Here is a 12,867-nt window from a genome sequence, read left to right on the forward strand (position 1 = left end):
ACAATGGACAGGATGACGGACCTTCAAGGCTACGATGGACCATCGCTGCAGTATGGTTTCATCCTGGCCATCTTGTGATGAATGATCTAATGGAATGTCAAGCCTATGATGGACCGTCAATCTGACCGTCACATCGAGGCACTATGTCTTTTTTTTGTTCATCGTGCGACGAATGACCCGATGGACCGTCGAACTTAAGATGGACCATCGCTTTAACCGTCGCAGACACCGTACAGTATTTTTAGCTCATTTTTAAAAGGACTTTTCGGTCTTTTCCACTCCTTTATCAACCTGATATATTCTAAATGAAGCAAATGGCTTCATACATCATCCAAAACACAAGAGTGCTAGGGTTTCTCCCTCAAGATCAGATCTAAAACCCTTCTCGAAGAAATCCAAGAACTCACCATGGATTCTAGAAATTGAGGTGAGATTTAAGTTCCCCAAGTTCAAGGATTGCAAGAACCCTCTCTCAAGAATAATAAAAAGAGCTTAAAGAAAGCTTGTTCATCCAATTTCATAATCCAAAGTATGTGGGGTTTTGAACATAGGTAATCCCTTCACTTATGTGCCCAAAGGCTTATTTAAACTACAATTTTCTGCAACTCATGAGATTTTACATGAAATTGAATTATGGTTTTTCACCCATTGTTATTGGTTGCAAGCTTTTCATGTTTCCCATAAATGGAGAGTCTTATGGCATGATGTTTACATGTTTTCTTGAGAAATCGCAGCTGGGTCTATACCCCATAATTTTAATCCTTGAGAAGTGAATAGTTGAAATGTTTGAGATATTGAAGTATATGAGTATGTTGAGATTAAGAGCTAAATTTCTGTAAATTTCAGATTTCTATATGATTTATGAATCTATATGCCATCTATTATGCATTATGATGAGTTTTAACTTGAGATTGAATTATGGGTCACTAAGCCCTACGTGAGACTTGCAATTTTATGAATTATTATGCTATAAGAACCCATGATTTGAGTATTTTGAGATTTATTTAGAAATGCTTTGACCTAATGGTCATAGAGTTTTGAAATCCACTCTACTAAATGAGATTACAGATTTGATTGTTGGGTTCTGAACCATGAGATTATTTTGTAAGTGAATTTTTATGAGATGAGTGAGATAAACTAAAGGGAGTAGTATTTATGGCTGAACATTTTTCATGAGATTATTTTGAAAGTTGATTTTCATGAGATGTTCAAATTGGGGTCCGTACGTGCAATTACAGTTTTTCCCTTGGGCTGAACATTTTTGCCAAGTCTCGATCATGCAAGTCTGGCTACGACCACAGCTACGCGACCAAAATTGACTTCTACGGTTGCGGATGATTGACCATCTTGACTGTCCGCGACCATGGCTAATGGACCGCGACCACAGTAACTGAGGCTATTGCACTGTAGCTCTTCAGCTGCACTTTTTCTGCTACCTTTTGATCCTTTCAAGCTCCAATACACATCTCTTTGTCTTTTCAACTTCTATACTTGGAAAGAGTGGATATTAGCGTATTAAACTGCAATTATGTCTCATCTACTCATTCAAAACAAGGTAATGTGCATTAATAATGAGTGTGAATGAGTGGTAAAATCACTACTCATCAACACCCCCAAATTAAAGCAACTGCTTGTCCTCAAGCAACACTACTTTTTACCATAAGACATTCATTTACATACAAATTCCATGCCTTAAGGGCCATAACAACTTCAACTTAAATTGCAACCACAAGTACCTCATTACATATGTTCTAGACTAATTTCACAACACCCCTAATTATAAAATACAATACTCAAAGAATACATAAGACTTTAAAGAGAAATCAAACAGCAAATACCAATACTCTAGAGGTGCATCACTTTTGATTAAAACTAACCGATATTCCATTTTCCTAATTGTTTTGGAGGTGAAAAAGGACACACACCTCAACTTGTTTACATGTCGTCCTCACAAGAAAGAGAATGTCTACACTGAATAGGCAATAAGAAAATTTAAGCATAAGAACTCTCCTCTAACAAAAGAAATTCCAATGCAACAGGTGTCATGCCATAGGATTGCCCTTATTTTCTATCACCACTAAAAAGAAGGTAAATGGTTGGAGATCTCAAATGACTTTCTAAGCTTGTAACGTAGGTTCAGGTTAGGGTAGGATATCATTTAGGGAACATAGTTACACCATACCTTGAACATCTACAACACACTTTTCAATCATCCATTTTTTATTAAGGACCACTCTTCATTATTTTCTCTCTTTTCTTATGCCTACTTTTCTCTTCCTTTGTTCACCACTTTTCTTTTATTTCACTTTCTTGCAATTTCCAAGAAAAACTTTTCTTTGTTAGAATTCTTCCTATTTAATTTTTTTGCTTTTAAAGCTTAGGCACATTAGGCATTTCACCTAAAACTTTGTGGCTCCAAACTTACTTCCGCTAATCTTTACCACCCCCAACTTAGGCTCTTATTCTTAAGTTTAATTTTCAAATTCAAGAAGGGTAGGATTAAAAAGAGGGATAAAAAGAATGGTTCACGGCTTGTAACATGTTTTCCATTGAAAGGTAAAAAGGCTCAAAGTGGGTACTAGTGATTACAATTATGCATGGGTAGGTTTTTTTTAGGCCATAGTGGATTCCAAATTCACAAAGAGGGCCTAAGATCATTTCTCCAACCAAATACAATCAAAATTAATTTTGAAAGACTAATGGGTAAATTCTAGATAACACAAGTATATAAAAAATGAATGCAATATTTTCACCACACATGGAATGCAAAATTCATTAAGCGAGTTTAAATGTCCCTCCCAATGGAAACAATCATGGAGTGACAATTTCTTATCTACAGGTCATAATCTATGAAGCCATAAAAAGAGAAATTTTTTTGTTGCACATTGCTCACTTCCATGCCCTTGATTTTTTAAAATTTTTGGAGATGGAGGTGGTTTCTTGATTTGCGATAGAACCATGCACAAATTGATAAACAATGGCTACAATCAAAGCCTTAGTCTCACATCTTAGCTAAAAATAGGCAAACTAACCATATGGCTACTCAGACTTCGCCAATAGTGTACAATGTGATCCTAACTTTACAAAACAAAATAAAATGCTACAGGTACTCAGTCTTCCCTTGTATCTATGTCTAAGAATTCACACACAAGCTAATAATTATAATAAAATCTAAAGTACTAAGAGTAAAATAAAAACTAAGAGAAGAACATGCTAATCTATAAAACTTAGGCACCATCTGGGTACTCCAAAATGTAGTATCCACAACATAAACTAAAATATCATCCAAAAAATCATACCAAAACAATCAAAGTAAATACCCAGGGGTCACCCCTAAATAAAAAAAGTTCAGTGTCCTTACTGCAAGTGAAATCAAGATAACGTAAAAAAGGGTCTCCTTAGATATGCATCAAGAGCTGCTCTCCTCTATTGACTCTGAATCTTCATCACCATCCTCAACATTTGACCACTTTGCAGGTGCCTCATCATCACTTTCAATATTTGAAGATAAGAGTTTATCATTAGGCTCCAGGCCATTCCATAGGCCCTTAACCCTTTGCATAGTTTGTTGAAGAATTTTTCCCTTTTCTTCTCTTACCTCAGCTTCTTCTTATATGAGGCGTTGAGGTCCCTGTGATCTGAGGCCGAGGCTGGGTAAGATCTCTCTAGGCTTGAAACTATTGCACTCCATGTCTCTTATTCCTCTTTGTGATTCTCATAATCTGCAACAAACATATATGAATGGCGCCTAATGGATGGATCCTCTGGTCCTTGAGGCAAACATACTAATAACTCTCTGATGGCTCTAGCATCAGTTATCAAATCATTCAAAGGTCCAGTGATAGATGGCTTATAATACTTGGGCTCTTTAGTTGCTAACCTTTCTAAGTTAACTTTTCATTTCTTGCTATACCCAGGTGTAGCCTCACCATTTATTTTGAGTAGTGTGATGCGAGTGCTTGGTTTAACCCAGGTATCTAAAGGATTTTCTTCTACCCCTACTCTTTTTCACAATTCAGTAATATGTGAATGAAAAGGATTAAGTGTACCACCCTGAATCTTGTATTGCCTCTATTCCTCAAGTACAATCTGGCCCACATTCAGATCAATCCTAGTCATCAGGTAGCTTATAGTAACTGGTGACTCTTGAGGATGAAATTATCACCTTCATTCCATGTGAAATATACCCCAACTCCAAGTTGGATAAAATTTTTACACTAACAATTTCATATATCTAGATGTGTATTTTGAGCATTATTAAAATAGTGTCATTTCCATGGAATGAAGTGTTACATTCCTTCATTGTAGTTTTATAATTTACTTTTATTAGTCATTTTGTAAACTTTACTTAATTTGTGTTTTTGTCTTATGTAAGTGATAACATAAGCCTTCATGACATGAAGGGTCAATATGATAACGACACTGCTACCTCATTTCATGGACTCCTTGAAGATGAAGATAACCTAGGAGATACCGATAGGACAAGTCCAATTTGTATCCCACCCACAGAGGGCAAAAGAGTATTTCATGTCACAAGTGTGATGCTCTACATTCTCTAAATGAAAGGACTATTCATGATCAAGGGAAAGAGGATGCAAACAACCATTTGAAGAACCTTATAGATGATGTCTTCATGTTTGACATTGCTCATATATCAAAAGAGTTTATTTAGTCAACGCTCTTTCCATTCTCAGTGATAGGTGATGTAGTATTGTTGCTATGATAGATCTATAACATCTTGGATTGAGTTAATATATGCTTTTCTAGAATAATTCTTTACAATATTCCTCATGCTATAATTAAGTATGAAAGTATAAACGTTCAGTAATTGAGTGATGAGACATTGCATGAATCTTAGCTAAGGTTCAATAAGAAGTTTTTATAATGCTCAAACCATGAAGTACTAGATAAAATAATTCTCCAAATCTTCTATAAAGCATTGGACCAATTGAAAAAAATGGTGGCTGATAACGTAGCCGGAGGACCTATAGCTAAGCTAAATTTTACAGTTGCTTTGGAGTTGTTGAACTAATTGACAAAGAAATGTGGAGCATGGAAAACAAGAGGGAATATTACAACACCCCACAAATCCTAGCTAAGATTCTAACCATTCTTCATCTGTTAATAGGCCCAAGAATGATCATTTTAATCATATATAGGTTTCATGATCCTTTACCTAGTGTGTAAAGTACTTTAAATGCTAATCATGGTCATACAAAATACTTAGAGCAAAGTTGAGTATAGAGCATTTATATCGAGCCTACAAGGGTAAACTTTAAAAGTGTATAACTTCTAGAATATATAGAGTTTTGGAGTGAAAGACCCACCAAATGAAAGGTCTTTGAGTCCTCTTTCCAACACATCTATTTTCTTACTTAGTTTGATATCCGACTGAAAAGTTATTTTCATTTTCATTAGTAAAAAAGTAAGGGTTTGCAACAAGAGCATGGTATACTAGCTGTGCTTCAGGATAAAAGAGTAACACACTAGTTGTGGTCCACGATAATGGTGTTCCATATTAGTGGTCACGCCGATGCTAAAATACCATTTTTCCTTTAGAATATTTATGGTAATTAGGTCATTTACATCATAATTTGTCCTACAACTAATACTAAGTATGTTTCCAAATTCCATAACTCAAATTCACCATTTCCTCTCTTCTCAACCTCTCAAGAACATCAAAATAAGAGTTTTCTTTTCAAAAATCATACTTTTAAGGCTCTAATTCAAGCTTTTGTTTAAGAAATAAACAAGACTAGGTATGTGATATTTGAACAAGCATTTTTTTAATCCTTGTGCCCAAAAATTTTGTTTTAAAAATTGAATTTGTGGAGATTCTAATTAGGGTTCATACCTACTTTCCATGATTTTGAAGTTATGATGTTCCTTTATAAATTAAAGACATTTTGCATGAAAATTCATTGTTTTCTCATGTTTTATATGCATTTTTTTTCTCATGAGGTGAATTTCAATGTTCTTGACAAATGTACCATAAATTAGTAAAAGTCTATGATTTAGGCATGATTCGCTCAGTTAATAAGAACTTCAAAGTTACTATTTCAAATTACAAACTATTACAACATGATTACAATTTCATTTTCAAGCTTATGATGCAAGACAAGATATGAAATTCACATATTTAATTATAATTAGAAAATAGTGGCAAAAGCATATTGGGTTTTTAGACTTATAAGCTTATATGTTTATTTTAAAGTAAATTTCATAAATTTTACGAGCAATACTACGATTTAGGTAGTACATAGAATCGAGGAGCGAGTGTTTAGAGTACCCTAGTTTTATAAACTATGTGGCACTATAGGTTTATCATTCATATTGTCCAAATGAGCTTGTAAAAACATTATCCAAATTATCTAAATGGACATATATTAGTGATCATCTTAGTAAGCCTTTATACCATGGCAAGGTATATCAGGCATTTTTGATAGGGTTTTTTATATTAAACTCCATGTTTCCACACTGTTTATGTTAGCTAAGAGAATCTCCCACAGAAAAGATTATTTTAGAAACTAAGTGTAACGACTCACTAACTTTATTAGATTATGCTTTACTACTTATACTTAATGTTTATTCATGAGTAAGGTGAGTTTGTGTACACTTTGCATGCAGGCTTTATTTTAATATATATATATATATATATATATATATGGATGGATGTATGTATGTATGTATATATGTATACCAGTTTTACTTAATGCATGCACCCCTATATACTCGATATGTTCCAAAAGTACTGACCACATATACGCTTGTGTGGCAACATGGTTTCATAATATAGGTATCAATTGTAGCTCACAAAATAATGATTAGGTAGTTCACAGCTTCCAGCTTCCAGGTGGTGAGTTATCTTTATTCGAGGACTCAAGTTAGTTTGTAGCTTTAGTATTTTGTTTTATTCATATATATTCATTAAGGATGGTTGGGGGTCATGTACCGGCTATGTATAGTTAGGATTAGTAGAGGTTTCATAAATAGTCAGTTAGAGTTGATGTATGTAGTTCCAGTTTTTTTGTATAATCAGTGTTGTACACTTTTAAAAGTAATGTATTTAAATATATTATGTCGTGATTTTTCTCCTGCCTAGTATGTTTAGCTCTTGTACATATTTAATTAGTTGTTCATGCATTATACCAGTACAATGAGTTCGCTTGGGTTCACTCATGGTTCTATGTACTGTTTGACATCCAACGATTGTATTGGGGAATTAAAAACTTTATGGCTAAGCCTAAGAGTGATATTATCTACTCAGGACCCAAACACACATTACTTTAAAATACATCACTTGAGTAAAAAGTTTGTTACCTATATACCCATTATCCCTCCTGTATTTCCCCAATGTGGGACACCTTATCCTAAGTTCAGGTGTTACAACTCTACATATTTTGTGATCCAAGAAAAATTGGAAGAAGGATGAGGAGAGAGATTAAAACATGGTTAAAATAATGACACAATTAGATCCGCTCACAAAACACATAATGGGATGAACTCTAAAGGTGCTCAATGCTATAGCTTCAAAGCAAACTAAAGTGAATGTTTATTATGAGGTAGACACATTTGATTAAGAAATCTAGTTATTTTTAAACAAATTGGGGATTCCCAACCTACCTATCAAAGAAAGGTGGGAATCAAGACTGGAAGAAAAAGGATTATGATTGAAAAAATCATGATTGGAAAAATCGAGATCGTGATAAAGATTGAAGGGATAAGTAAAAAAGATAAGGATAGTGATCGGAGAGACAAGAAATATAACCATGATAGATTCATTCATCATAATGATAGGTAAAAAGGTAAAGAGTCTATAACCATGGACCCAAAAAGTTATAAGAATAAAGATATGCTCGCTCATATTCTTATGGTAGTTAAGCAAAGTGACAAGATGTTAAGAGAGACGAAGAGAAACTTTTTGTAATTTAATCAAATGGTGACCATACCTTAGACCCTTCATAAAACCACTTGAAAAAAAATTGGGACAAATCTCAACACATCTAAACACGGGTGGTTTTACCTAGTAACCCCATGGAAAATCTAAAAAATGATGCCCATATCATGGCAATAGTCTCTAGGAGTGGTAAGATAATTAGTAATTATGTTGTATCTTGAATATTTCCCCAATGGGTGGGGGTTGAAAAAAATGTAAGCATAATAAGTATGCGATTTTATAAGTTGAATAATGAAGTCCCTATTCCAAATGAACCAAATGTTAAAAAGTCGAGAGAAGTGGAAGATATGGTTGAAAGTGAAGAAGTACCATAAGTGATTGATGATAATATGTAAAAAGAGAGGAAAGTCCAATCATCTAAAAGCCACAAATATAAATACCTGCACTATTTACATAAAGGCTTAAGAAGAAGGTTGATAATACAAAGTTCAAGAACTTCCTCTCGAAATCCAACAACTTATTAGTGAACATTTGCTTATTAAAACCGTGCAAGAGATGTCCAGGTATGAAAAATTCATGAAGGAATTGTCGATAAAATAAAGGACCATGGACTTCAAAATATTGGAAATATCACATAGTTGTAGTGCTAATATGTTGAGAAATATGATGTTCAAGAAAGAAGACTCTGGTACATTTTCTATACCTTGCAATATTGGGGTGTATCAATTTTGTAAAGCATTGTGTGACTTAGGGTCAAGTATAAACTTGTTTCCTCTGGCAACACTCAAAAAGTTGGGTTTGACTGCTCCAAAGCCCACAACCATGAGGCTTTAAATTGCAGACCAGACTACTAAGTAATCGATGGTAAATCTATGACGTCCTTTTTTGGGTTGACTAATTTATATTTCTCATCGATATTGTGATCTTACATTGTGAGATAGATTATAAATTCCTCATTATACTTGGTAGGCCTTTTCTTATGAGGTACCTATCATTCTTAGTAGGCCTTTCTTTGTTGTTAGGAGGACATTATTGATGTGGAATATGGCAAGTAGAAATTTTGGGTAAGCAATAAGGAGGTGATGTTCAATGGGTTAAAGTCTACGAAGAAACATAAGGACTTAAAAGTGATCTATATTATTGATATGATTTATTATGAGGTGTAAAATGCTATGAGGGTATATTTCAATTGTGAGCCACTAGCGGGAGTGTTATGGAACTATAAAAGTGATGAAATTGAAGAATATGATGGGGTTATATCTTTTTCGAAGGGTCTTGGTTCTTTCAACAAGAATCCATGCTTTCTAGACCTTGATTTGAAGAACCTAGAGAGTTCTCCCACTAAAACTTAAATTATAGAGCAACCAAAACTTTAAATTAAAAATCTACCAATACACATGTTACGTCCTTTTGGGAAGGTACCACCTTCCCATTATCATTACAGATATTTAATGCCAATGATAAGTAGGTGCATTATAGTTGGTTGTAAGATGATACATTTGGGCCATTGAGTGGACTATTGCAGATATAATTTTTTCTCGTTAAAGAATTATTTCATGTTACATAATAAAATTTCAATCTCAACTTATCAAAATTACACCAAACATTTTAGATCAACCTACATGATTCATGCCCAAATTTTAAATTCCTAAAATATCTCTTTGCTCTTTTGTACTAAAAATAAACCTTTTTGTTGGTAGATTTTTACTTACACAAGGATAAAGCACCAAAATTATTTGAAAAACTCATGCACAAAATCTTGAATACAAATCAAATTATCCACTAGCTCGAAAATGACATTCTGGACTCAATGGAATTATCAAAATACTCAAATGAGGTTAGGTAGATCTGATGTTGACCAAAGTCAATTGTCAACATAAAAATCTCTAAATTTGAAAAAAATAACTCAAAACTCATCCAAAATCTAAAGGAATAGAAGAAAACCTTCAATTAGACTAAAAATCATCCTCGGGACCTTGTGGAATCATCAATATTCAAAAAAGATCTTTCTAACCTTGAGTGTTGACCTTGGGCAACTCACTTAAGTTTCCAACTTTTAAAAATCAAAAAATTCCTCAAGAACTCATTTGAATGTCTCAGGACAAAAACCAACAGTCCAACTTTAAAAAATGACATTTTATAGCCAATAGAACATATGGAATTTCCATATGATCCCTAAATCTCAAGATATTAACAAAGATGAATCCTTCCTACTTCAAATCCTTGTAAAATAAAAATCTTTTGAGATACTCAACCAACCACTTTGAGAGCCATGCCACCTATTTTAACAAACCAAAAGTACCATAATCGACTAAGGCAAAGGATAACATTGTGCAATTGCATAAAAACACACTAACACCATGAGGCTAGGTACATCATACACAACATAAATATTTGTTAATCCTGGAATGGGTGAGAAAAGTACCAAGATTGACAAGCCACTAGAATTGACCTATAGGAGATCTCTTTCAAGAACTCCTAAATAAAGTTTCATTTGTAGTACCATTTTTTCCGTACTGACTGTCAAAATCCTTCTTTGTTTTCAATTTTAAGACCACATCTTTATTATTCAAATCCTAAACCCTTCAAAATTTTTCATATCACAAGTATAACCCATCACTAAAGTCTTCCCCAAATTGACTTAGTAGCCTTGGTTATTACATGGAATTGGTTATGGCTTTTGATTTGATGACACAAACCACGAATGTATTGGTTCAAATTGGTAAATATAATCAATCACTTCACAGACATTTCCACTAATATTTTCAAATGATTCCACATAAGCATACCCAAATGAAAAATTTATTTATCCACAAGCTCATATCCTATATTCAATTGCTCCTTTTAGTCTCAACTAATATCACTCGCCCATAATTAAATATCTTAAATGCGTTTGCAACTTGAACATATTAATACCTAGCCTTGATCCACAAATTTATTTTCCCTTATAGGTTGATGCCTCACTCGAGTACATGTTTAGTAAATGCTAGTCGGTTCTTTTAATTTAAATGTAGTGTTAAACTATATTGTATCTAATAGGTGAAAAACTAATAACTCCTTAACTAAGAACCTTAACACATGCTTAATGGTACATCTATTTACATTCATCATTTGTTATACTCCTTAACTAATAACCTCCACACTTGCTAACTAGTACATCTATTTACATTTATCATTTGTTCTACCTTAGTCACACTATATCATGAAAGCCCACTAGATCCGCCAATTTTCTACAATATAACTAACATTAAGGTCATACCTAAATCACACCATAATTTCTACCATCATGCAATAATAACACATATAAGAACCACTCTGTCTAGCACCAAATTAATGTATGCCTTTGGTCTTCATCTCACGCAAACATGTAAATATAGTCCTTTCTAAGTAATTGTCATTGTATAATCCCATAAAACCTAAATCCTGAAAGAAACTTTTCCCTTTTATCCTAAAAGAAACAACCATCTCCCTTCAAGAACAATTAAACCTTGGTCTTAATTCATCTTTCAGATCAACAGACATATGTCAATTAATCCTTTAATAAACTGTAGTCAATAGAAAATTTAGTAAACCTCATGAATCTTGCATGGTAAGCACATAAACCATTGTGGTAGGGATATTGTAAAATGAAAACTATTCAAATTTTTTCTAGTTGTAGCAATACTTCATAAAATATAAGTTATATTCTTTATATGAGACCAAAAACTAATCCCTAAATCACACCATACATATGCCACACATGTACTATCCCCACCAGTGAACAACTAATTATAGAAGATAAGGTGATCATGAAGTTATTCAAACTAGTGATCATATTTCCATTTGAATATCCTCAAAATTCATAATCTCAAACAAAACCCTACTTGATATATTTCCAAATCATAGATATAGTCTAAATCTAGGTACACATACTTAATAATAGCTTACCATTCCTCCATAGTAGTAGGTCATGCACTATACCATACGATGTCACCCTTAACTGTTTGCATATGATCTAAGAATCTATTCTTTCTATATATTAGAGAATGGAACACAAACATTTTAAAAGTCAGTCCAAATAAAGAATGCAAGATAATAAATCAAAAATTGCAATTTCCTAGAGTCCCATAGCTTCTCAAAGATAAATAAGGATGCATCTATATTCATTTGCTAAACATTACTTGAACTTGTGAAACTAATGAACCTAGTGCTCTTATACAACCTTGTAATGATCAAATGTTGAGTCATGATAGAACCTAACTTGACCCTTGTGGTAGGTAAACTAGCCCAGTAAAAATCATCAATAAGAAAAAAAGGATGATTAAAGATAGCAATAAAACTTAAGCCTAAATAGAAAAATACAAGAAATCATCAAAAAACTATGAAAGTCACCAATCAAGTCTCTTAAGAAATGGGATATAACTAATGCCACAACCCAATTTCTTGAGTCATGATGGCTCCTACTATATCCCACTAGTAGACAACACAAACACGTAGTTCAGAATAGCTAGTAATGAACTACCTAAATGGATTAATAAAAGAATATGGAATAGAGGTAATAAAAGATCTAATACATAATATACTCTAAAAACCTGGTGGTATTAGTATATGAGTTTCTAACATAAGAAGGATACAAAAGAGGTAATAAATGAATATACATATACAACCATCTCTTAATACAACGTAACTTGTCTAGTACATAAGAGGGAAGAAAGTAATACTCCAAAATTCATGATATCACTCTATATCTATAAACCATAGCTGCTTTGCATGACGTACACTTCATTGATGATAACCCGTATAATGAATTGCTGGTGGTAGATGTGTAGTATGAGTACCCAATATATGGTACCCAATAGTCAACTACCAACTGAGCTCCAAAGAAAATTCAGATACATATTAATTATAAACATAATGAAAACTACACCTACATGTCAAACAATCACAGATTAAAGCTAAAAAGATAGTACAGGCAACTATTTTACTCATAG

This window comes from Capsicum annuum, unplaced genomic scaffold, assembly GCF_002878395.1.
Source record: "Capsicum annuum cultivar UCD-10X-F1 unplaced genomic scaffold, UCD10Xv1.1 ctg2101, whole genome shotgun sequence".
In the NCBI taxonomy this organism is placed as follows: Eukaryota; Viridiplantae; Streptophyta; class Magnoliopsida; order Solanales; family Solanaceae; genus Capsicum; species Capsicum annuum.